The sequence below is a fragment of the Dermacentor albipictus genome, chromosome 4 (assembly GCF_038994185.2).
Source record: "Dermacentor albipictus isolate Rhodes 1998 colony chromosome 4, USDA_Dalb.pri_finalv2, whole genome shotgun sequence".
Classification (NCBI taxonomy): domain Eukaryota; kingdom Metazoa; phylum Arthropoda; class Arachnida; order Ixodida; family Ixodidae; genus Dermacentor; species Dermacentor albipictus.
In genome coordinates, this window is record NC_091824.1 from 154,540,045 (window position 1) to 154,567,760 (window position 27,716).

At 44.5% G+C, this 27,716-nt stretch overlaps 1 protein-coding gene across 5 annotated transcripts in view; it reads left to right on the forward strand.

The window, feature by feature from the left end:
• The window catches only part of LOC135903783 (zinc transporter ZIP5-like), an 83,478-nt gene that overhangs the window by 33,445 nt on the left and 22,317 nt on the right, over positions 1–27,716 (forward strand). For 2 of the 5 annotated variants that reach the window (XM_065434173.1, XM_065434176.2), the window contains exon 2: positions 26,078–26,187. The gene's annotated coding sequence lies outside the window, so the exon portion shown is untranslated. Of the gene's footprint in view, positions 1–13,909; positions 14,126–17,995; positions 18,079–20,862; positions 21,063–26,077; positions 26,188–27,716 lie in introns of those variants that run through there. The other 3 variants (XM_065434177.2, XM_065434175.1, XM_065434174.2) reach the window with 3 other exon arrangements.

A 27,716-nucleotide genomic window follows, 5' to 3' on the forward strand; every position in this document is an offset into this window, starting at 1 on the left:
GTTCTTGTTGGTCTCGTGGAATGTAGACCAAGTGCTTTACAGATATCAATGTACGCCGATGACATATGCGTGTGGACATCAGGTGTAACACGTCCTCAGATGCTCGCGAGGCTTCAAAAAGCCGTGACTTCAATACCGGCGCATCCTAGCCAACAAGGTATCTATATTTCAACTGAAAAATGTGCGTTAGTCGCGCTTACGCGGAAGCCAATGACATCCTACGCCATATTTATTAATGGTAAAAATGTATGTTACACCAGGACGCACAGATTCTTAGGGATGATCATTGATTGAGATCTCAGCTGGAGTCCCCAAGTGGCATACCTGGAGAAATGCCTAATGGTCATTTCATACCTTTTCAAACTTCGTGGAGGGAACGCATGGGATACGCCAGTACGCGCGATTTTACAACTCTAGAGGAAGCTGTTTCTCGGGTGTTTGAGGTACAGCATAGCTGCACTGAGCAATACCTGCAGAAGTAACATCTACACAATCGAGAGTGCACAGGCGCAGACACTCAGGGTTTTTCTTGGATTGCCACGCTGCATTTCAACAGCGTAGATAAGTGCGATAGCTCAAGGTTACCCGGTCACAGCTCATATGACAATGGAAGTGCTCAGAACACACATCAGGCACGTTGCTCGCGCCCTTTTCCACCACCTAGCCGCGCTACAGAAAGACCGGCCAAGTGCCTTTTTATGTCAGGAGATATCGGCGTACTGTGATTGCCTCCTTAGAGATTATACGCCTGCCGAGAAGCTCCTCGCACCTTCTTGGTGTTTGGCTCGCCCACAAGTTCTACTCTCACACTGTAAAAAATTTTTTCGAAAAAAAACAGACATTTTCTGGCAGCTGTCCTGCCAGAAAAAGTCTGTACAGTTCTGTTTTCCGTTTCTCAGTTTTTCGGTTATTTTACAATGTTAGTTTTTTATCATTTACCGAAAATCCCTGTAAAATTTCTTTAAAATTTCATTTTCTGTTTCGAAGCAAGTCGGTGATTTTCAGGTTTTTCTTTCTCATTATTTACTGAAAGCTTGTAAAATGTCTGTGAAATTCACTTTTCTGTTTTCAGTGATTGTGTTATTTTACAGTGTTTCTTTTCTGTCATGTACAGAAAATGTGTGAAATTCATTTTTCTGTTTTCAGTTATTCTGTTATTTTACAATGTTTCTTTTCTATCATGTACAGAAAATTAGTGAATGCAAAGTGAGTTTAGTTGTCTGTTTTTGGCTGCCCTGTTAATTTACACACAATTTTCTTTTTGGTTTGCAGAAAATATATTTGAAATTCCTACAAAGTTCTGTTTCCTATTTGTTTTCCTTTTATTCCAATTTTTTTCCCCGCACAAAATACGGTTTCTGTGCAAGCACAAGGGCTCATTAAATTACAGATACGATCTTTGCATCGTTTAGACCAATGAAAGTGTGATATTACATAATTCGTTGCTCGAGGGAAGTTGCCTGTAGTAATTTAAGAATATCTAAATATGAAACGTCTGCACAACACACTGATTTTCATCAGTATAGCATTGCCCGAGAACCAAAAGTCAAGCAGCTTGATATGAATGAACACTTTATTAAAACGAAAGTCTCATCAGCAGTCATCTATAGCTCGAAAACTATTTCTGAGCCCAACATAATAAAATGTTATACAATTACAAGCAACAGAAACTAAAAATCTAAAAGTCATAGTCTTTCAAAGCCGTTACGAGTGCAGCCACTCTTGGTGACAGGCAGTGTTGCTTCCCGCCATTCTTTTGCACCTTTGTTCCTCTTGCAGGATTAATACCTGCAATAGCCCTGAAACAAAGAGCCACGAGCTATCACTAACGACCAGGCACAAAAACAATTTTTATAGTTGAAAGACAAAAATATATTCGTTCTACACTTGCACAACCATTCTGACAAGGGCGGATGTGTTAAAAAAATCAGGTCTCATATATGATCCGCTATGTTCTGAGGGGTAAAGGCTAAGTAAGAAAAGCACTAATATCTTATCTGTTCCCACCCAGAAATAAAACTCTAGCTTTGTGAGGCGTCACTTTGCTGCTCAAACCTTCTTGTCAAGCTCCTCATAGCGATAAAGCAGCAAGATTCGTTTTATCAACAACCGCACATCAGCATGACTCACAGGCACTGCTAGGCGGAAAGAGCATACGATGCTTCTACAATGTCATTGTTTGCGAGGCATGTGTTGGAGTTTCCGGTCACACAGGTACCACTGGAAACAGAAGTATCTAGAATGCTAGTGAAGTCATTTAAGTACCTTGCTTCTCAGTGATCACCTCATTTTACTACCACATATTAAATGACTTGAGATCGATTTTCATGTCCACAAGTGAGGATTTGATCCAGTGGGTAATGATAAAAGTGTCGGACTCGTTCGTAGCTTATGCGCCCTAGGAACTCATAGCAACAACAGTACATGTGGCCTTATGAATGAGGAGGCGTGAATGGATAAAACAAGGAGAAACGTGCTTTAATAAAACATTAGGTCTCTTTTGCTTACCTTGCTACAACGGTTTGCCATGTCAGAACGCACCCCTCTCCCATAAAAACAGCCCGGAATCCGTACCCCGATTCCATTACCTTAAGTGTGTATGTGTGAAATGCGGCAGAAAAAGAGCGGGAGAGACATTTTTTTCCGTCCGATTGATATTTTATATACAGGGTGATTTTTGTCACTTTTGAAGATATTTGTTTTAAATACTTAGCTACGTCGGTGTGGTCGAGCTGGCCTGTACAGCAAGGCAGACATTAGGTACCTCAAATGTATCTGACTTTGACTGACTTTTCTATTTTTCATCTCAGAAGCAAGGTAGGTTATGTTGCAAAATTGATGGTCGCCAACTTTGAATATGAGCTGTTTTAAATATTCCTAAACGGCAGTATCATTCGAGACATCGACCAACAAAAATACACATATGAAAGCTCGTTGAGTCAGCTTTCCACCATTGCATATTCATAGAAAAATCGCTTCTCGCACTTCTAATACATGCAGCAAGTACAAACGCAGTTAGTGTATTTTTATGATGTATAAGTTAACTAGATTTCGGCGGGAATACGATGAGCAGTTACGGCATTGTATAGTTAAGTAAAGTGGGCCATCCAATTGAACAAACTTTCCTTCGATACTTCGATATACATTGCCGAGTAACAAAATTTAAAAATAAGCCTAACCTTCAACGTTGACAGATAAATTTTACGATACAACCTTCCCTTTAAAGCAGAAATAGTAAAGTTTGTTACCTAATTTAAGCTGAATAATCGTCTAATTATTCATCCTTATGAGGTACATAATGTCCACTTTGCAGTACAATCCAGCACAATAGAAAGCATCGGCGCGTTTCTCACACTTTTTAAAATAGAAGGCTGCAAAGGTTAAAAGAATTAACGTTTATAATACAGTTCCGTGCTTGTCACTTGCTTTGTTTTTGGTGTTGCGCTTTATTATAACAAAACAACAAAGTACCTGATCTCAGACCGTCACGTTTACTAGAATGCATCCTTGACTGTATGCTCTTGCATTAGCCTCCCAGCAGAACTAATAGACAGCACACAGGCGTGATCCCTAGCTGCTGCTGTACTGTTAACTAAAGACATAAAAGGTTTCTTTATGAGGTCTCACTGTTTGACACATATTTTCAAAAATGAGACTGGATAATGAGGGCATGTTACTACGTCAGTCAATGGTAAATCAATTATTAATTTCTTGTACTACAATGTTGCTAAAACTCCCTACCTTAAAGCAAATTTTCTTCGGTGCTGCTCCTATACTACAGCACACTAACAAATATCTATAGCGTTACTGGGTCCCAGTGATAGTTCAATGCCAAACTGAAGAAATGCCAACTTTCACCTCTATAAGCAAACTTCATTGACAGTATGATATTCTCGATGAACACGCACACTGTTCAAAAAGCTTTTCAGTTGAAGTGCATTTTCTTGGCATACTGCCAGTTTAGCAGCGTAGTAACCGCTTTTCTAAATAAGGTTTTGGAAGATTGGCGGACTGCAGTATGCGTTTGCGCAGGGCGTGCTGTTACGTCAGGCAAGTGTACAAGTGAGTGAACATTGGCTTCAGTTCTTACCTCTGTGTGAATTCCAAGCACAGGCTCGTCTCCTTCTGGTACTGGATGTTAAAAGCAAAATGGGCAAAGAACAGCAGCTTGAAGGCCTCGTCTGGCTTCGATGCATGAAGTACTGAATGGGTGTCCATGCAGATTGTGTATGAATTAGCAGTGAGAAAAGTCCATCCTGGAAAAGAGTTGGAAGGAAGGATTATTATTCGCTTTGTCCTTCTGTTTCCATTATGTCTTTCAGTTACGCGTACAGTCTCTTTATTCAGAGGGGTGGGTCCATCACCATTAGGTTTAGGAAGATAAGTGAAAAACGAGGAAGGGATAACGACGAAGATTGCATTGGCCTACACATGATAGGCACATCGAGCCAACAATACTCATTAAGCATTTCAATCAGCGGGAAGTGCCTTTTAATAAAATGCATACATTTGTCTAATATAATAAAGATTTGCATTTCGGACAAGGTAGCACCATTTAGTGCATTTCTCAGCTATTTTTTTTATGAACTGCCCCTTTAGTCAGTCATCAGTATCTTACCTTCCGCGCAGATGAAAGGACAGCTTGGCAGATCCCCCAAGCCATCGTCGCTGGCCGTCTTCTTACATGAAAAATACAATTCACATGTGCATTAGCGTTAGGATCGGTCAATGGGATGTAATAAAAGAAAAATGTTGCCTTAAATCCTCAACACAGACGCCATTTCACTTAATATGAGTTACCATTGCGTCGCACGCTAAAACACACCGCAGCAAGTCTGCTGGCTTTGAGGATAAATTTTTGTTTATGGGCAAGGTTGACATAAAATTTCCTGATTTTGCTGTTATCTCTGTACAAATGTTACAGACGTGGGATTAAAACAATCACTGCGCTACTGTTATAAAAGGCAGTGCTGACTTGGTTATTGGGAGGAATAAATTAATGGGACACTTCACATTGTGCATTAACGTGCGACCACTGCAAGGAAATAATGCAAACTACATTTGTCAGTTTTTACCTCTGTTAGCTTGTAGAACAGCTCTTTGTCTTCTCCGAAGATTGCGAGCAGTAGTAGTGGCATGGCTTCGTATTCAACTGCCATCGACTTCCTGTTAGTTTTGGCAGCTTCTATTTCTTGAAGACAAGACTTCACACATTCTTTTTTTACTTGGCTGTGTGCGTAACGAAAAACTTGCCGTCCAACAGCCTTTAGTCGGTCATCAAAAGTCTGTGCAACATTCGAGCCTAGCAAGATGTTTACGTGGTTGGTCATGTGCTTTGCCTGAAACAGAAATGGGCAGCTTCGCTCAATGCCTCGAATATTTTTGCACGCAGAAAACCAAAACTACCCAAAAAATCACTTTCAGCATTACCACTGCTTTTACCACCATCTATGACGATTAGCTAGCTCAGTGAGGCCCCCGCCAGCCCCAAAACACGCGCCAGAATTTAATGCCGCGGATGGCCTACGGCTGCCTGGACAAAAAGCGTGCTGTGTGCAGCGTTGGGAGCCGGCGTGCGAGGGGAAACGAGGAGGAAAGCGCTGCGCGGAGGAGAGTGTCATAATCCTATAAGCCATTGACAACTGGTCAGGACGTGATTTCACACATGCATGAACTTGAAACGCAGCCGCTCGTCCAATACGTGATAGTAGACGCTTTCAATAGCGTGAAGGCTCTGGTAACAAACAGCTACAAGTGTGCGCCTACAAAAGCTTTGCGTACGCAACGGGCGCACCTAAAACGCAATGCCACCTGTCCTGGAAACGACAGTTTTATTTGGGAATAGCTAGCGCAGCACACGAGCAGCGTAACATACTGTGGCGTAATCTAATGACCCCAAGTCAAGACTACTGAACTGTGTGCTGAAGAATTTTTTTTTCAGTTTTATTAATGCAAGCACCGTTAACTCGCACCAGGTTGCATGCAAGCGTCGGCGACAGGCGACTCGACGGACTACGTCAGCACAGATCCGCGTTCGCTCGAAGCCGAATCTTAGCCCTTAATAAGAAGTCTAGTAACCCGTGCCCCCAATCTGCTCGTAATTTAAGCATGCTGTCAAGCATCTACGCCGTTTGCAATTCTGCGCCAGCCTTCGAAGAGAACTGACACGTGCGGGTGACCGACGGCCCGTTCCCCGCATAACATGCATGTCACCGTCCAGAACTGTCCCTAATACGTGATATAGTCCAATATGGTAGTCTCATTAGCCGACAAACAGATCAAACAGCATATTCAACATAACAATTTTCAGATTATATTTCACAGCCATAGCAAAAGCCGTGTGGAATCTATTTGACGCGTATACCGATACAGCGGCGGCGACCAGGCCGCCGAGCCTACTGAGGCGAAGACATGCTCCACCGCAATACACGGGGGAGCGCAGGCCGCGCAGCTACCGCAAAGTGGGAAACGAACGATCCACCTCCGGGTCGACGTTGCTTGCCGACAGCTAGGCAAGGGACTAGTTCGGCTCGCGCGAGTGGCCGGTGTGCCGGCCGCATGACGACAGTCGGCGCGGCGGCCAATGCCGCGAGTCGAAGCTCAAGCGAGAACCCGAGCCCTGGCAGATCTCAAATTTAATGCACACACCGCGTTAAAACACGTTGCAAAGATTTCAAATAGCCTTTAGAGGCAATCGTGAATGCGATGAAAATCAAGGGCTGCGTGGTTGCGGTAGCGAGGCCGCGGCACGATTTAGAAGCTAGTACAATGGAAATCTGGAATAGACACAAGACGCTTGCCGCTACGGCGGCGTCCGCGGCGGCAAGTGATTCGCGCCTGAGCGCTCGTCCTGTTCGTTTTAACTTTTAACTGCGTGTCAAAGCTGCACCTTCACCATGAACAATTTACGGAGCGTAGGCAGCTTGAAACCGCAAGGCGGAGGATGAAAGTTACACAGGGCTCGGGCTTTCCCGCCATTTAGTGAGATGCGAGCTCTGTGCCCATGCCTTAATATTTCGCTACAGTAATCCACCGCCATCGCACGCAACATCTACAATATAGTTTAGAGATTTCCACCGGGGACACAAAGCAAATCACACTGTCTGTATCAAGCGGCAAAGATTGTTTTTTCACTCACCTGTCCAAATGAAACGAATAAAACGACGCACGAAGACACCAAGCCCCTCTTCATGCGGAAGCCATCTTGCGAAGTGCAGCTCCGCATCAAAAGCAACCACATAGTACTAGTAGTGAGAAAAAAATTTAGTTTACTACACTCTAGGCTTTAAAAAATAAACGGATGTTTTTAAGGTTTTCAGGTGCATTATTCGTAGCTTACTTCTTAATAGAGACGCACGTGACTAGACCACGGCAGTCAAAAGCAGAAAATGTCTGTTTTTTTGCTTGATCACCTTTCTGTTTTTTCCAGTAACAGATTTTTTCCGTGCGGCAACAGCAAATTTCTGCAAAAACGCCTGTAATTTTACACACTTTTTTTACAGTGCAGTACCGGGAATTAGAACGAAAGCTGGACTGTCTTCGCCAGCCCTCAAGCAGCTATCTCTTCTCATGCTGCACGAGACATACAAGGACCATCTCCAGATTTACATTGATGACTCTACAACTGTGGACTGATCTACAGGAGCTGTGATCTTTCTCGAAACAGCCGTGACCATTCTGTTTAAAACATCTCACCGGATAACGTCGACTGCTACAGAGCTTGCTGCATTTCGCAGCGCACTTCACATGAAGTGCGCAGCGAAATGAAGCTCTACCGCAAAGATTGAGCACGTTCACTGGCTCGAAGGCAGCCCTGCATTGTTTGCTATTCGCTCTACGTCGTGGACCACAAAACCAACGTCTGCTAGAAATAAGGCAGTTATATCACCAGATAGCAGAGGCAGGACATGTCACCACTTTTCAGTGGCTGCCAGGCCACTGCGGTCTCAACGGCAACGAAAACGCCGATGAAGCTGCTAGGAGGGCTCAAGATGATGCCATGAAGGAACCCAGCCCCCTTTCACGAGTGTATTTGCTTGCCGCATTGGAATGACTGACAGTGCTACCTGCGATAGTCGCGGCAGTGAGAAAACAATTAAACATATTCTCTGTTATTGTCCTCGCTACAGCTCCCAAAGACAGTCGCTCATGACCGCGTTGACACGTTTCGATGACCGGCCGCTTTCTGAGCAGACAATCTTGGACTGCCGGTTGATGCGACCTTCACCCCAGAAGCAGGTGAAGGCGCTACTGAGGTTACTCCGGTCAAGCGACCTGCTTGAACGACTGGTTCAGTGCTGCGTTCCTTAGTGTGCGTGTGCTTCTTTTTTCCACTCTCCCACTCTTTTCCTGTGTGTGCACTTTTTTTTCTTCTTTCTTTAGGATCTTTCTGCCTCCCCTTACCCAGTGCAGGGTAGCAAACTGGACATCTATCTTCTGGCTAACCTCCCTGCCTTTCCGATCTCTTCTCGCTCTCTCTCTCTTGGCAGATAAGACAGCCAGTGGAGTTAGCGCAAACAGTTCTAGATTATACGCAGAAAATAAAATAATAGTAAAATACTTCGTGCACTATATGTAGCGAAAGAATACATAAATACATACAGAGAATACAGAAAGAGTTATATGTTATGAGAAAAAGACCCCAAATTTGTCATTTCAGGGAATAGTTCAGGTAATCTGTACTAAAACTACATACATTTGACGCGCTACAGTTTCTAATATTTTCTAACGTCACCTTTTTACCATTACTGCAGCAGAGGTCATCATCAAGCTCGTTAAATGCAGCTGGTGCACAGAAGCTTCGCGTATTCTTACCGTAGCGCGAAAGAGCACGCGGTTTGGCATAGCGTATTGTCTCTCGTAGTGTGACGTCCTTGTTTACTGGGACCTTGTACTTACTTTTGTAGCAATTGCATGTGATTGCCATGAAGTACAAAAGTTTGGGGATGGCGAACATTCCGAGCACGTTTAGTTTATCTTCTACGGGGATTGAAACTAACTGTCGTAATTAATTGTGTTAACTATTCTTGCCATTACATAATTTAAAGCTCGGTCGTTATAATCCGAACAATTATCATGTGTGTAGTACAATTCCATATGTATAAGAAGATGTTCTACCAACGATTTATAAATTAAACACCGAAGACAAAGCGGGAATTGTCCTCATCATGGCCGTCATTGTGCTTGTGATTTTAGAACGAGTTTTAGAAGTTTTTTGGGAACTCTCTACTAGCAAAATGTAAGAGTAATAGGAGAAGCTCGGGAAAAAGCAGATAAAACGCAATTGCGTGCAAAATCAGGCAAACGTTTTTCATGCGCATCGAAAGTAGACTTGACCGTTATAGCTATCTTTACTCGAACTATTGATATTGTATTGAAACAGTCGGACAGTAACTAGAGAAAGGACAAAACTAGCAAAAGCAAATGTAATTAAACAGACAGCACATGTTTGCCAACCGTGTTATGCGTATTAGGCAGTTAACCACTGAAATTTCTTGCATAAGGGAGTTCGTAGTGTTGATGTGTGGCCCTTCTACTCAACAAAAATGCTGTCAAGGACGCGCGCGTTCTCCCGGCGCCAAATAAATTTTCTACGCACGCAAGCGCAGAGGCCAGAACGCGCGCACTCGCGACATGCGGACACCGCTCGCTGTTACCTGCTTTCCGGCGAGTCTGTGTAAATAAAGACGGCGAAAGTAATCAGGAAACCTTAGGTAGGAAGCAAACCAACCGAGTCGTCGATAATAACACATCGAATCGGAATACCTTTCGCTTGCCAAAGGTTTGGGAAAGTGGGGAGGGGTGTTGGGCGGTCGGTTGCCTGCATGCGCCGCCGATAGTATGGCAACGCTGCCAATGTAGGGCAGGGCCGCCATTCGCGGATTCCGAGCTAAACAAACTTCTGTGTTCGATAGCGATTGCCGAAAATGAGAAAGGCAGGCGTGACATATTTTCCCCTTTTTTCATTTTGTTTACATCGGTTTACTTACGGGAACTACGCTGTACGCTCGCAGAGTTTTGCATATATATAACTGTCGTAACAGCAACTGTCAATCATAATCATCACCGTGTGGTCATGGAAGCTATAAATAAAACGTTCAAAGTGATTAAAGAAGCAGTCATTTTAAAAACATTTATGCAGATCCAACGTACACGTTGGAATCTCTGCGAAACGAAGCTTTCGTGAAGCGGTAACAAACAAATCTGCATCGACGTCTCACAGTGTGCATTCGCATGAACTGCTGTTTGAATTTCAGCTTAGGTTGTAAACAGCCCAGCGAATAAACATAAAGACGGCTTCACAAATGGCTTTAAGTAAGAGTAAGGATTAGAGTAAAGATAAATATTGCATGAAATTACACATTGTATAGGTGTGAATAAAGAGAACTGCATGCATCTCATTCCGTTTTATGGCATTTAAGTAACCCCTTCCCGAAAGCATCGCTTGACAGAAACTTCAGCATATGCATTGGACTTGCTTAATTTCATTTAAATGTGAAGCATTTCTTGGCAAAAATGTGCCACTTTGACAGTATTTTGACAGCCGACTACGTCTTGGTGCTCTCATGGTCGTTTTGTTAACTTGGTATGTACCAAAATTTGCAAAGTATGACAAGAGTGCATGACGAACATAAATGATAGATAAGGACATGCATGTCCCAATTTATGACATGCGTATTATGTAGTTCGTGAAACTTCCGCCTACGTTTTCGTATGTACCAAAATTGGCATGGTAGGACAAGGGTGTATGAAGAACATAAATGATGTAGGTTATGAAGCAGCCGCCTACATCTTGGTGCTCTGATGGTGGTTTCGTTAACTTTGTAGTTCCCCCACAAACTGCTTCACATAACATCGATACCCGCAGGACGCGGGATCCGCCGGCTTTTTTCTTGTTTTAATTAAACACCACTACGAAATCCTAGATTTACGAGAGCTAAGAGTGGCAGAGTTGACAAGGCAACGGTTGTATGCAAGCTACGGTGCACAAGATTATATGAGGCCACCACTTAGTGGGCAATAAATAAATTAGGCAATATTAAAAGCCAAAGGCAGGATGTAGAAAAGCGAAAAGTTACTGCAAAGAAGACACTTCAGGCGTACGCGAGAATGTTTTCTTTTATTTGCAAGTGAATCTTACTCCTCCTGATAATCATTAGCTATCGCTTACAATCATTGCTGCGTACTTTTGGGAAAACTGCAATGTCTTTTTTGACGTAATATGCGATCAATAACAGATGTGTGGGCCAATATATATATCGCACAATCTTATAAGATTGTGCGAGGAGGGAGAGGTGGTGACGTTGTGGCAGGGACCTTTATTTCTGTTTGCTGTCACCATACGGATTTTGTGTTTTCAGCTCTCAGGTTAAGCGAATAAGGTTTAATAACTCAGGGGTAAGAAACGAAGGCGAAGTTAAGCACGAACAAAGTACGATGACCCGATTGGAAACAGACGGCATATAAATACTGGCTTTGTCAAAGACTGCAACTAACAGAAAGGATATTTGCATCGAGGAAACTAATGGTACTTAAATAAGCGCCTAGTTAATTATACACATTAAATGACATTCACTATAAATAATTCTTTGTCGGAAAGTCACGAACTCATTTTCCGTTCTAAGATTCACACGCAAGGCAATTGGAGAAGAGAACTCTGTTCCTCCGCTGAATGAGCCGGTCTCAGACGGCGAACCGATATGCCGCGATGGTTTAGGTTCTGTACGACGTCACACTTTCACCGTCGCGCCGGAGGCACTATCGGCAATGCAGTGGCTGGTCTCATCGTTCACTGAACCTTGACACTGCGGTGGTGTACGAGCGTCACGCGCCAGCGTCAGACACGAGGGCGGCTTTCGAGGCTGAATGGCCACGAAATCTAGGCTGAGTGTGGAGAGCGGGACGGGCGAACTGAATTGCAACGAGTCTGCCTGCAGCCAGTCATAGGATAAGCGTGCAGCTAGCTTGTCTCGCACAGACAAGGCGAGTTTGACAAACGAGAGCGCCGCATGGCATCAACACTGCGGAAGGAATGTGCTGCCATGCATCGTGCCTGTGACCGACTTTGCCCAGCACTGTCAGTGCAGAATGATAACTTATCCTCGCGTCTATTGTATTTGTTGATGTCCTCCGCGTTGCCTGTGCTAGTTTGTGTGCTTTGTGTCACTTTTTTCGCTGCGCAAAAAAGTGCGTTCAGCAATTGTTTATTACGAGTGCTCAGCTATAGAGAAATGTAGCTTCGGACGATCAAAATATAATTCCATAAATAAATCATATTGCACGGCTTGACAAGCCTCGCGGTGATGACAGCCAACCCTCATAACAATATTGTAAAGTAAAACGCGGTCTAATGAGGTTACCGCTATAAAAGACGAAATCTTGAAAAAAATGTTTGGGAGCATAAGGACAGCGGATTTTATATTTCAGTAAAAAAAAAAACTCCCACGTGTCAGCTTAGCATATACCATGGTTTTTCGTTGCCCCAGCGTCAAGGAGGCGCTCGATGATAACTAGCAATGATTGACCTGGCAATTAAGGGTGTGATTTAAGGTAACCATTGGTTTGCCAAAAGACACCTGCTTAATGCAAGATTCCCTGGCTCCAAGTCACTTACAAAAAGATGTCAGGACGTGCCTTCACCGGAGTCATTAATGAAGTGGTGCTTTGCTTTTATTTGCTTTTATTTCGAGCTGACTTTGACTTGAAGTGATTCAAGCTGAAGGACAGTGATTGGACAATTATTTGAGCAGTTAAGAAGTGAAGTTGGGAGGGTGGTATTGCTAAGTAATGAGAACAGGCGAAGAACTGACAGGAGGCGAGTGTAAACTGAATGTGGAGGCGAAAGCGACAAGCACAGCGAACAACAGTTGTGTGATAGCGTAAAGAAAAGCCCTAAACAAAGAATTAACGGGCAAGAAGCACAAGGTGATGCTAAGCCCTTCGGAGAGTTAGGGGTGATGCAGAAGTACACATGACACAGGCGACAAAAATGGATTATATTCATTAAGCTGTTTCATAGTAGCCTGCTCAGCAGGCAGCATGCTGGCCGCCTAAGAAGGGTAGTCGGCAAGCATGTAAGATAGCATTATAAATTGCACCTTACATGCTTACAATGGCACCTTACCACTTCCGAAAATTCTTCTTCGATACAGGCGTATAGGAATCACTGCTCGAAACTTCCATTTAGAACTTGGAAAGTACTAGAAGGAATTATACGAGCAGCTGTCCTTCTGGCAGCGACCAAGAAAGCACGCACCTCGAGAAGAGGAAGAGTGGCCGGCTCTTTTCAAGGCTGCCGCGCGACGTGCGCATTATTCCACCGGAGGCTATATTTAGCATCCGCCAAATTTCTCAGCCTCATCAACAGCATCGAAGGAGTAGTGAGTGAGCCCTGTTTACGCTCAAGAACCGGCCTTCATCGCCGTCTGCCCACGGTTTTGTCGAGGCGCACTCTCCTTCAGGAACCGAGCGCTTTCCGCCTTGAGCGGCCACGCCGGACCGGCACGACGCTTCTTTGCTTCGTGCGTGAGCAGAGAAAGTGAGCGGAGGGCTGATGGCTGCCGCGGCTGTGGAGACGGAACGCGAGCAGAAAGGGAAACGGGGCCTCTTCTCCCAAGACAGCTTTCGTTGCCAAACGGATCTATCCTCGGTCCGATACGAGGTTGATAGCAAACCCTCGACAACGGTTTGGCGATTGCGACAGAATGGTATGGCTTCGGCTTGTGACAGCGCGTGCAAATTCAGTTTACCCCCCGCCATACCCTTCTCCATCTCTTCGCACCATTCTGATTTTTTTTCCAGACCACGCTGTTTGGTGACAGCCTAGATGAGATACAGCGTTGAAATAGCACCAGACAGTCGACGTCCCACTCTATCGATCATTGTTTCTTGGGCATTGCAGGTGGAATTGAGGAGGGCGGTCTAGTTGGCATCCGCTTAGACAAATCAGGCACGTGCACTATAAGCCGGAAGCGGTGCAACAACAAAAAAGAGAAGTCTCGCTGGATTGCTGACGTCACCGAGGGGAGTCCAAGCACAGTTGCAGTCATTGCAGGAGTGAGCATTTGGCACCTGCTACTACGATCCACAGTTCAAGTTTCACCAGATCAGCAGCTCGCATCTGAAGGTTCGTGTAGTGGATGGACATTATTTTGACGATAAGTTGTTCTGCTTGTTTTACATGTTGCTGTATATTTGGAGAACTTGTTATTATACTACATTGGCTTTACTATCGTGAACTAACTTTTCCAAATCCTAATGAGTAAAAGGAAATGAGTCCAGTAGTGGATCTTTGCAGACTTTGAGAAATGATGTGTGATAGGATGCAATGTTCTATGTCTACTTTAAATATGTTTGTGTTCAAAATATTTTGGTGAAACCGCTAGAATGTTCTTTCGCGTTCACTTTAGGAATCGCTTTAGGCTGCATAGAACAGACGAAGCACATAACTCACGCAGTACTTACAGTTTAGAAAAAAAAATGTGATAATATTTAGCCATAACATTTTACGTACCCAGCTCCAACAAACCTCAATGAATTTGTTTGCACAATCTCTTCAAAGTACTAGGTCCCAGAAATATAAGTTGACATGGCACAATGGGATATACAATGATAATAACTACCGAGGAGAATTGAGTAGTCAAAGCGCAAAGGGGGGGGGGGGGAGGTGCTTTGCAGGCATGTATAGCGCTTTTCAAGCTCGTACCGTTAGGCACATACACAGGCAGCTGCTGTCGGAGGCTGTGCAGCACCTGATTTCACTTTTATCGCCGTCAGACGAAAATAGAGACCTGTCCGAGTAACCGTTTCGGTGAATCACACACGTGTCTTTTAGTGCATGGCATGAGCAGACTCTCGCTGTGGTGGCACATTGGTTTAATTTAGCCTCATACATGGCACAACTACGAAGATCTAGTCATTTGTGTTTTTTCTCACGGCTCTGTAAGTTACCAAAATGTTCCTGTTAAATGCCAGATGTAGAGTCTTCTCAATATGTGCTGATTGCAGTTTGATCGAATTTTCACTTTACCTTTACTTGCGGCCTCACGTTCATTCGCATGCAAGTCGCAACATTGTTAAAGCTATTGCAAAACCTTAAACAATAATTGGCGTCTACTTAGGCGGCTCTGTGATCACGACATCACGTTGGGTGTCGAGCATTCCCTGTAGAATATTTGATCCAATCACAAGCGCCTGCTTTCCCCAACAATGGCGTTACGATGGTGACTTAGGCTCAACCGTGACCACAAGTCGCATGGTTGCCTTCTTCTGGGAAAGTTGCACATTCGACGTTTGAAATTCCAAATCGACATAATGAGTTTTAATTCAAGTAACAAAAGTTGGTCTTAAGTTATCATTTGCACATGAAGCCCTACCTCGAGATTTTGCATACATGCCAGCATATTCCTTTGAATTATGTTTTGAAGTTCCACATTTGTCATGGTAAGGCACGTTGAGAATTTTATTCAAAAAGAATCCTCAGGCCAACACACTCACAGTATCCATTTAGCTGTTTTATAGAATCAGGAGGAATCAGGTTCTATATTTAATCAGATACTCTTTTATTTTAACTACTGTTCTTTATCTCGTTTTGATTATTAGGTATGAACATGAAGCATTTGAATACAGGTTTACAACTGCTTCCGAACAGGCAGAACGACCACCTGCTTCTAAAGATGGGGAGAGAATAGGACAGCGAAAAAGAAAAAGAGAGAAACACAATACAACCGAGTTACATTCTAAAGGCACAGAGCGTGAATAACAGTGTTAACAAGAAAGAGTAACTGGGCATAACGGTAGCTAATAGCAACTGTGAATGCTACTGGACCGAATAATACGCGTAATCCGGAAGATGCAGGTTTGGCTTCCATACTCACCAAGTTGTCTTTTCATCTACTTTCATTTTCCTTTAATTAGTGGTACGCCCTATGAGGTGCAGAGGTTGGTGTATGCAGTCCGTGTATGCGGTTCGTGTATGAGGTTCGTGTATGCCACGTTCAGTCGAAGAGGATGGTACAATGTCTCTAAGCGTCAAGGAAGTGGTCGCGGAATTTTCGATCTCTCTTCTGGGTCAATATAACGCAGAAGATAATCTTGGTGAAGTGGAAGGTTCCAGAGGCAGTCTTTTTCTTGATAGCCATATGTTTTTGCCTTGTTCGAAGCGTCGGCTTTGGTAAAAGATATTCTTATGTAATGTTGGTATTGGAGTCCATTTAGGACAGCTATCTCCGCTTTTTTTCGTTTTCTATATGAAATGGGGAATCTTTTGAAGTTTTCCGATTAGACCAATTTCTGACAGAATACTGGCATGGCCAGGTATTAATATGAACCTGATGCCATGCCAAACAATCTCAGCCTTGTGGTGAAGATAAGCAATGTCAAATGCGGCAGGCTGGTTATTACATTGCTTGCGTCTGTTCCACATACTTGGTAGGACTGCTTTCGAATCCACGAACATCGCCCGTGTTTTTACGGCTACTATCGAAGTACATGTACAAGGGCCTCCTTAATGCCATATAGCTCAGCGGATGTAGTGGATGTCGCTCGTTCAAGAGGAAACGAGAATCATTGCCCTGTATAGAGGACACAGAAAGTCCACACGAGGAGCGACGTTGAGTTGTGTATACATCTGGAGGACGGCTTTACACGTGTATTGCAGATTATCTTCAAGGATTCCAGCTTTTCATGTGTACTCCGGATGACTCCACAGCGCTTTGAGCCATGCGTGATGTCGCTTTCTTTTCATTCGAGTTGTTGAACCCGCGCCAATAAGCCATTCAGGTAAAAAACACATTTCCTAATCTGAAAATAGACTTCCCGCACCATAGTAAATGCTTCCGGGGACACTGTCTTCTTAGACCGATTTAACAGTGGCTTCTGCAGAATCATTTGTGGAACACTGAAATGTTCATATTGGGCACAGCTTAGCAGGTATGTGCAGAATAAAAGGTTTGAATGGTGTCATCTACAGTATTTTCCTGACTTGACACACATGAAGTACAATGATGAAGTATGTCTTCAGGTGGATGCAAGCTGAAACATGTTCACTCCGAAGCAGCTACTGCTGATTTACTGATATAGAGCTCAAGAACCAGCAAGACGAGCAGGTGATAAAACACACTAAGAAATATTGGACAAGACAAGGAGACAAGATTGCTTTGCAAGCATTCCTTTACTGGCACTCGAGATATGCCGTCATGAACAGATTGCTTGATAATATTTTGCGTTACATTTCCTTCGCGAAAGAATGAAAGAATCAGTGGTACGTGATAGAGCACTTCTGTATGTCGTAAACGCTTTATCTAATCGATTTGACGCAGGACGCTCCGACGAAGCCTCCACGATAAGGACTTTCCAAATCTTTCGCACGTGGCTGGCGACAGCACTTTGAAGGTCACGACACTTCATAGGAGAACAGTGAATGAAACCATCAAGATTACAGGCTTTTTGTTTCGAACGCAACCTCATTAAAATTTGCTTTGTGGATTCTCAGTAGAATCACTTATGCATTTTTATTTATTTAAGTTCCTTTATCTCACTTTAAAAACCTGAATGCATTACATAAGGGGAGGCCTGACTACATGCTTTCATTGCTCATCTGAACATATGAAAAACAAGTAAAAAGAAAACAGGAGAAAAGTAGCAAAAAGTGATCAGGTAAGAGCAACAATGGTAAGAAAACATTAGTATAATGTTATGTAATGCAGCAGTTTAGTTTATGCGGAAATGAATTTCAATCACTGGATGGGCGGATGTTATCAGGGATGGAATTCCATAAGACTACTTATTGCGGAAAGAATAAATTTGTAATTTGTAATGTTCGACCAGGGATGCGCGTTAGGGGTAGGATATGACTTCGGCAAGTAGGAGCTCGCAAAGGCGGCTTTATCAAAGCATGCCTTGAAAGTGCGAGATAGTAGCAGAACTGAAAGAGGCATACTCGGAGATATGAGGCAAAGTTATGCAATCGATGGAAGGTCGAGCGCGCATTTAAGCTCTGTAGCTCTAGTTTGCCCCATGCAATGAATCGGGTGGCTTGGCCCTGTGTCGCTTCTATGTGAGAGGCGAGGTAAACTTGAGGTGAGTGCCAGGCAGTTGACGCCTATTCGAGTTAGGTCGGATGTACGTGAGGCGCACAAGTTTCTACATCTTTGGAGATGCTTCGCGAAGGTTACGTTGCAAGTACTCGAGCATGCGCGAAGATTCAGGGCAGTTAGTTTCGATGTGCGCTACTTGTGATAGTGAAGGGTTCATGTGAACACCTAGATACTTGTAAGAAGGTGCGTGCTCAACGAGGACTGATTTAAGGCGGTAGGTATGACGTGTTATGGTGCGCAAGCGGGATAACGTCGTGACTTTACATTTTTTAGGGCTTAATGGCATGAACAATGTACCCTGCCAAGTTGTGATTTATGTGTTAGATAGATGCTCTCAAAGTAAATTTCACTCTTATTAAGAGTGAGTGTGTGGCAGAACGAATCGAAAAATTGGTGCAGCGCAATGGAGCACAAATTTGCATAGGCGTGCAGTGCTCAACGGGAAAATCTACGTAGGAGTAAATAAGTGTGGCTGTATCAAAGTGCAGCTGTTGCGAGTGATGCGCACACCGAGTGTCAGAAACTGGACGTCGATATCAGTCGTTGAGCCTGACTGCGGACCAAGCGCAAAGGTTATTCAGGTATGCGCTGCACAAACGGTATTCGAACAAACAAAAAAGAGAAAAGAATGTGAAGGGTCTGATGCCTTGCTCTTGTAGCTACCACTGGGCTTATTATTTATACGCAGGGCAGAAAAGCATTCACGATTTCATTGTGCTCTTTTTTGTAGCCGTCCGCTAGTGGCCTTTCAGCGGTGGCGGAATGTGCAAAAGGTGTATAAAACAAAACCGCGATTGCCCCTACGAACTTTCCGGTGTAGTCTGTGAACAAGAAAGGTGCTTATGCCGTAGAAAAACGTGCCAGAGGAAGGGAGCCAGACAAGGAGCGTCTCATTTCACGCCATCAGTCAGCTTGCGCAACGTCCTTGCCAGTGGAGCCGCTTACGAAGGCTTGCACAATGCCTACCTGTCTTCGGAATCAAAACCGATTCGGATACAGGAGGGTTCTTTTTCCCGTCCTCGCACACAACCTTCGCCTGCTGGTATTTCTCCCGTTCTATTCCGAACTGTAGTGCTGACGCACGTAGATGCCCCGCGCCACTCTTTCGCTACTGTTGCGACGTGTCCGCGTAAACAACGGGGCATTCCGCGATTTCCGCCACCCTTGCCGAGAGCCTCTGTGTTCCTCCAGCATGCGCAGGTGCCGAGGCAGCTTTCGTTGATTGCGGCAGGCAGGGCAAGGTCAGTGGCGCCGCCCAGGTTCTGTGTGGCGGGTTTTTCCTCGCGGCGGCATGTGTCGCTCACAAAGAACACTAGCGTTGTGAGTTAAGCACGCGCGCGCGCGCCCGCGCCCCCTCCTCCCCCCCCCCCCCCCCACACACACGCACACACAAAAAAAAAAGAATGTCGACTTGAGCAGTAGAGTGGGTAACCGATTTGGCTATTAAAATATTCGACTTTGTTCGAAAAGGCGGGCGATTGGGTTGTGTGATGAAATGATAAAATTTGCGAACATGGAATGGAGACAACTGTCGATCTAAATTTTTATGTTCACATTGCTTGTCTATACTTGCGTCGTTCGTGTGGTGTTATAATCTTTTTCTTTCTCGATGAACGGCGGTGTTGCTGTGTCAGCATTTTTCCATTATGTAATGGATTTTGGACAATGTCTTGCATTTTCATTATCTATCGTGTTTGTTGTTTTTGCAACCTATAATTGTCAGGTAGCCGGCACCGTCTTTGGCCAAACTTCCCATATTTTACTTTCATTAAATAAGTGGATCTGGCTGACGCAATTCACGGATGATTGGATATCGCTTGGAGGCGCTTTCATTGTGCAGTCGACATAACAAATATTATTGTGATGATAATAATGGCAGCATATGGGTGAAGGAGGAGGAGACAAACGAGAGGAAAGACAGGGAGGTTAGCCAGTCTAAGTACCGGCTGGCTACCCTGTGCTGGGGAAAGGGGTAAAGGGAATAAAAAGAGAAAGAAGAAGAGGGGAAAAAAATGGAAACCAGAAAATTCAAACAGTATCGCGAAACTATGCGCTACAGTCATTTGCTGTATATTACTGAAGATGAGAAGGGCATCACGTGTTTATCAACAAACGGTAACGTCCAGAAGGCTAAGTAAATAATGACAGCGCAGCATAAAGGTGATAGGCCCTACTGCAACTGATCGGTTACGCAGCTTTTACTAAGAAAAAGGAATATTATGAGGAATGTCGAACATGAAATAGAAGCACCAGAATGACAAGTGTAACGTTGGACATCCATGTTGAAACTATATTCACTCGAATTTCACGATATTCACGTCAATTCCTTATCAGGAACTACGGCACTTGGATATACGGCAAGGGGCACGCCGGCACTGTTTTGAACAGGTGACAGCAGCGACTTTCACGATGGCGTGAAACGCGTGCCTTTACCGCTTTGGTCCTTCGTTCCGTAGGCTACACTGATGCAACGAGCGCAAGATCTCTCCGCGTAGCATGCCTGATTCGATGCGCACGCACGCGGAGGAGACGCCTTGTTTCCTTCCCATTTGCGGCTATTGTGGGCAAGTTTCCTTGATGGGGGTCCGGCGAAGTTCTCCAAAGCAGTGCGCGCGAGATTTCCTCGTGCGAAGTAGCTCACACGAGAGAATATGCCTGACCGTGCGCGAAAACTTGCGTTGCTTTGATTACCAGCCATGTTTCGCAAGTGGGCGGCAACTAACTGCAGCGCCATGCAGTCCAGCAATTGGACGAACTGGTTTACGTCGCCGTCCGTGTTCAAAGCTCCGCAGCACGTGCTCGCTGCGCTCTCGGCTTCCGCGAGGTCTGCGCGCTCGCTTCCGCGCCGCCGGCACCGCGCTCCGCACGCGCCGCACATCTCGGGCGCGCGCTGGTGCCTCCACAGGCGCCTCGTCTCGCTCGGCCCCAGCCAACGCGCGCCGCCAGGTATCGCGACGCCGCCCTCAAGTAAGTGGAGCTTGACGAGCGAACGTCTTGCGACAGTGTTAAAGCGTGTAGCCGTGTCGCACGAACGCGTGCGGATGTTGAGGGATAGTAATGTTAATCCCAACCAGCGCCATGTCATCGCTACAGGAAAATTGCCTTTGTTGTTCAGTCGCACTGCGCCGTTCACAGGCTTACACGTAGGTTATCGAGATTCTGAGTGAAAAACACTCTTTTTACTACGTAGCACTCTCTAGGCGCATTGAAGAAACGTGCGGGTTTCGTGAATGAACCCATAACTGCACCTCCATACGAAGGCGTATGTATGCCAAGAAAACGTCACCATCGCTGCGAAGCAGTGACTGGAGCGCGAAGGCTACAAGAAAGTGACGAGACGCGTTCTTGTTTTGGCCTAAAAAAATCTCTAGCGGGTGCCTTCCCTTTTTCCTTGCATTGCTGTTTTGTTTTTGTGAGTGAAGTTTCCATGATGAATTATGCAATAGCCACTGATAAATGAAGCTGTTTTGCATTATCTCCAACACGCAAGACCGGTGTCGCCTCAACGTACATCGTTCTCTGCTAATAATGTAATCTTGTAATCAGTAATCTGATGGTTGCAACATTTCACTTTAAGGAGCAGATCCATTAAAGTCAAATACGGAGGGAAGTCAATAATAGAAACAGGAAACTATTGACAATCTTGCACACGGCTGCTCTCTTACTCATGTTAAGAGCACTGGATAAATCCCTCCAGCGGCCACCATTGGCAATTTGTATTCCTGGGAACTGAATGGTTCAGTGTCTTCATAACCGCGTCAGTATTTGCCGTAATCTTGTCTCCTTCCTTGCACAAAGTACTTCCGTTTCTCTTGCCACGCGCTGCTATTTCTATGCCGGTCGTTTCCGTTAAACATTCTTGCACGATTTCGCGCGCTTACTTAACCGACCTCTCATCCTGCCGGGATATCGTTCGTTCATGTTTGTTTAATGGATGCGGTCACGTAGCTTGTGACCATGTCGTCGAGGCAAATCAAACTTAGCTCGCGTGTAACACAACACGACGAATTCATGTGCGATGTTACAGACAGCTGGGAGTCGCGCTGTTAAATATTCTACGGCGTTTGCCGAAAAAATAGAAAAATAAGGCTCTGGAGTTGCCCCACCGTCACATTCACAGGTATATCACTTAGAGTTCTGACGGCCTTGCAAAATTCCGGAAGCGCAGAAACGAGAACGGTGGATCTATTTCCGCATGCGTGACCGCATTCAAAGTATCGGTTGCGCGTGCAACACGGCGGCGTCGCAAGCTTGGGGTCGAGGCCGAGTTCGTTTTCCGGCCCCGAAGAGGAAGCCCAGTGTTCCCATGGCCTGCAATGTTTGTTCTTATCTCTCCTCTTTGCATAGATGCCTGCCATTGTTTGGTCTCCTAAATATCCGTCACCCCCTAGCACGCTCGTGTGACAGGGGGTGACGGATACGATTGTGGTGACGCCTGCGATTTGGCCTTTCAATGAGTTAAAAGAGATTCTATAGGTATGTGTAACAGCTATGAGCCGGAATTCAAAATTAACTGGTTCATTGTAGAAAAGGAAATGGGAAGGCGGTGTGCTGTAGCCGACTATGAAAATTATCAGTGAGGGGCAGAGACTTCTAATTTGGGCATACAAAACACGCAGTCATCACTCCACATACCAAGTAATGTGTGAAATGCTTCCAGTTCTGCGCTTAAGCTTTCATTTAATACGCTATTTATAAAACGATTCAATGGCATCAATCTAGCAAAATATGTTAACCGTATCAGTCTGCGAAATCATTCACTGACTTTGACCTATAGTAGGAGTACGTGTTCGAATCAAATTTCCGAATGGAAGCAATTCGAATCGAATAAAGGTATTCGAGAAAAGCGACGTTTGAACATCAATTATATATGGTGTTTTCTAAACAGAATGAAGTATTAAGTCATTATGGAGCTCGTTCAGGGATAAAATAAAGTGATGGTGGTGACGTTGCTAAAGCGGGGTTACCCTGGCATTAAAAGCCCTGCAAATGAGGTTAATACTCTTTATTTGGCATATGCATGTAACACCTCTCGCAATTAGACATCTGGACATTTGAAGAACTTGTCAATTAGTAATAACAACTTTCAGTTATTTGGCGCACCAAAGCATTTTGCAAATTGTATCTCTTTATGTTGTTTCAGATGCATGTGATTCAGTGTTTTCTGTGAACTTTATGCATTGTTTCATACCTCACTTCACATTAACTGTATTACTCACTCATGCTTTCGGCCCCGTTGTGGCAAGCAGTACCTCTAAATCATAAATAAATATATTGTAATATTGAAGCAAGGAAACAGCATTTCACCAGGTGCACACGCAGTGTTGGGTTCGATGAAAACGAATACTGCGGTTTTACAGCCCCGCACATTATTCTAAAAAAGATGCATGCATTGTGAGACTGACCATATAGTAAATCCGAACAATACATTAGCATACAAGCAGCTTAAAAGTGAAGCATATTTACTTAATATTTGGGAATTATTGATATGAAGTTATTTGCCCCGTACCTTCGGTTCTCGAACTGGTGTCTTTATGCAGCAGCCGCAGCTCTCGTACAGCGGAATCATTGTGAACGGTGCTTTCTTCCTGTGTTCGCTCTCCCTCCAGGCACCACTAATCGAAAGCAATGGTTATTCGGAAATTTAAAATAGATAATTTCCGAACAGAATCGATTCGTATTCCAGATATCAAATATTTGCACGTCCCTAATTTAGAGCAACTAGTTTGGTCGTAATCTCCGAAAGGAAGTTTTCATCTTTTCCAGTATGTGTCTTTGTTTTATTTTATTATGACACATAAAATTCCGGAAAAGGCGAGCAACTTATTTAGTAATTTTTGCACTACCTATTGTCAAACTGTTGCTGCTTCCAGAAGCTTTTCTTTTCTTAGGCAAAGCGGTCTGGGGGAAAACTCTCCCGGACTTATTTGACTCTGGCTGCTGCTGCTGTCTTCCAGAATAGCTCACACAGAAAACATCACTAATATAACGAATCTGCTTATGTGTAGAAGGGTTGAAATCTGGGCCAGTTGGTACATACTTGAACGAAAAAACCAGTCAAAAACACAAAGGACAAGAGAAAGAGCTCCTATCCTTTTATCTGTCATCCACTGTTGTTGAATTCAAAGGTTCCTTGTTCCTTCAGAAAAAAGGAATATGTATTGGCTCTAGTGTTGCCCCAGTGCTTTCCCAGATATTTTTAGCAAAATTTGACAGGAAACTTCAAGGCTTCCTTCTAAACAAGCGTGTGTGCAAAGTTTATAGGTATGTGGACGATTTTTTAGTACTTTTAGAGCTTTTACCAAATGACACTCTGCCCGCAGCAGTAGACGATGTATTGACTGCTTTTAAAGCTTCTTCACGCACTCTTAATTTCACTCATGAACTTCCTAGCAATCATTCCATCAGGTTCCTAGAACTGCAACTAACTTTCTTTGACGACGGGCATTTGTGCTGGATGTTTTCACCTAGGGGCAAGAAAGCTCTTTTACCATTTGGATCTGCACATTCAAAGATTGTAAAAAGAGGGATTGCAATGAATTGTTTCCGCAATGCACTTGAAAGAAGCTGTCACCACGCCATTAAAAGTAACTTTGACGCACAATCCCAACGTCTAGAAGCCGCAGGGTTCCCTCCGCCTCTTTTGAAAGCGGTGGCTGAATCGCTGCTTCAGAGGCTAAAGAGGGAACGTACGGAGCTGGTAGATGGTGGGGCTGTTGAACGTAAGAAACTTGAAGTTATGCCGTACGTACATAAAGTGAGCCACAGTATTAAGAAAGTTGCCGCCAAACAGGGAGTAAGTGTTGTTTTTTCTGCCCCTTGTAAGCTTTCGGGTCTGTGTTCGCGCATTTCTCGAGGCAGGGCAAGGAACCATGTTTGCACAACGCAGCATGCAAATCGTTTCACGGCATGTGCTGCAGGGGTTGTTTATAGGTTCCCTCTCACGTGCGAAAGATTTTACATAGGCCAAACCGGTCGATGTATTAATGACCGCCTGCGTGAGCACCACTCCTCCCTGGGGTCAGATAACGGTGCAAACTTGCCTCGCCATTGCAATGAGTGTGGTTGTTATCCATTGTTTAGCAGTGTGATGATTCTTGGTAGGGGCAAGGGCAAAGAAGAGCGTGAAATCTTGGAAGCGTACTTCATCAGTTTATTAGGTGATGACTGCGTTAGCACAACCTCGGTGCGCTTACAAGAAAAAGAATTTGAATTTCTAAGTCGGTCCCGATAGAAACGGTGCTGTCTTTTCATGCTTTGTGATAAGTGATGATGCGGTTGCGCATGCTCTGCTGCCCTTGCTGGGACTACACGGATTCTAATAAACCACAGTTGATAGTCCAGTCGTTGTGTCGTGAACTTCTTCTCTTGTCCTTTGTGTTTTTGACTGGTTTTTTCGTTCATGCTTATGTGTAGCCACATCTGTACTACTCCTACAAATGTATTGGCGCCTGTTTGCGTTCTCTACGTAATTACGCAATTAAACAACGAAAGTACCCAAAGATGCTCAGCGCAACAAGTACACGCCTTCAAGCGCACACGTTCTTTATTAAAGCGAAGCCTTCTACGCCCCTATTTTTCGAGATTTGCCGCGTCTGCCGAGTTAGCTTCTTACCGGGCAACGTGGGACGATCCCGAAGATAGCATAACAGTAAACAGGGATGGATCTGGCCATAGCGAAATTAAATGTGGGCCGTTGCCTGAGACAATGTAATCCGCGGTCGCGTGGACCACGTGGGTCGGGTGCTCATGGCTTTGCATCTTGCTAATTTGCCCAGCAGGCACGTAGTCGGTATGCCGCAAACACCTTGTGTAAGATGAAAAGCTTTGTAGCATTTAAATTTCGCTTCACGAAAGCATCGCTTCGCATAGAGCGTTCTCATTTTATCCAACTTCTATAACCTAGCTCTGTGAACTACAGTTCAGTGACAAAGCGCGTTCCAGAGATTTACCTGGCAACACGTGCAAACTTTGTGGCGCAGGTTCTGCAGGAAGTCACATGTGCGGTGGTCTGGACAAGCGTCTCCGCAAACCTCTCCATTCGACGCAGCTGCGTCTGGAAATGCTCACTTCTGGTTTGAAACTAGTCGAGGTAAGCATGCAAAAAAAAAAAAAATTATCGCAGAAAGATTCCTGACAGCATCGCCAGTTGTACTTACTTCGTATCGTATTTATTGCATCCTGATAAACAGTGAGGAAAAGTAAAAAAAAAGTATTTTGGCTCCTTAAAAACAAATGGAAAACTAAAATTCAGATCGCGGTTCCGGTTGCGTGTAGTCGGCCTGTGGCTTAATTCTCAAAGCAGAAGAAAAATTGCACGTAAACGATTTATTAAGCGATCCCCTTCTGTTAGGCCGTCTATTGCCATAGCTTTTCGCTTGTTCCAGTCAAATTACGCCATACAACAAACATCCAGGTGCTGTTCAAACGCATACAGTCTAGCCACCGTATTGCCGGTAAAGCGTACGAGAATACACATGTTGTTTAGGGAGTTGATAGCTAATGTATAGTAAATGTCAGGGTAGTTAGTCCACAAACAGAAGAACATCGAATATTACAATTTCCTTCCAAAGTATTTCGTTAAGGCATGTTTTACGAAATACGGCAATTGAAAGACAGAGAAAAATGAAAGGAATATAAGCCATATTGCCGGTTGTTACTTTGGCTGTTCTGCACCACACACACACACACACACACACACACACACACACACACACACACACACACACACACACACACACACACACACACACACACACACACACACACACACACGCACGCACACGCGCACACGCACACACACACACACACACGCACACGCGCACACACACACACACACACACACACACACACACACACACACACACACACACACACACACAAAAGTATGTGAAGAAACATGCCCAGGAAACAACAGCCCTCAGGCAATCAATGCTCAGGCAAGACAGCAGAGCATACATATGTGGCGCGGCACCATCGACACTAAGAAACATCGACTAGAACGAGTGATGCGTTTTGATAATGTTGGAAATGTCGACAAACTATGCCACCGGCCTGCAAAGACGCCCCTAATTTAGAGTCCTTACTGTAATAACAAATATCTCAGTACGAAAAAGACAACTGCGTTGCGGCGGCGTCATCGCTACTGCCAACAGGTGTGTTGAGCCATAGCCTTTCGTTGAGCTGTCAGGGGCCCTATTGGCCGTGCCAAGGCTTGCTTAAGTGCGTGAAGGGGCCAAGCTTGGGGTAAGAGAAAACGCGCAATGTGGAATAAAACCAAACCAACCGTCCAGGCCAAACATGACCTCCTCTCATTGGCTTTTGTCATCGTGTCTTTGTGCCTTTACAGCTATGGAGGTCGCCATCTAGGCGACCACGGACGCTTTGTATAGAGAAGAGGGGCGCAGGAGCGACTCTTGTGTGCCGCCAGTGCAGGAAACGTATGATGATGATTATGATAATGATGATAATGAGGAGGAGGAGGAGGCCCTCAGAAACATGGTACATGCCGAATGTGGGGGTAAGGCCGAGAATCCGCAGGCGTAAGCAAAGCTAATTTGAGATGTGTTTAATCTAAACTACTCAGAGCGAAAAGAGAAGAAAGCGTGAAATTTAGGTAAG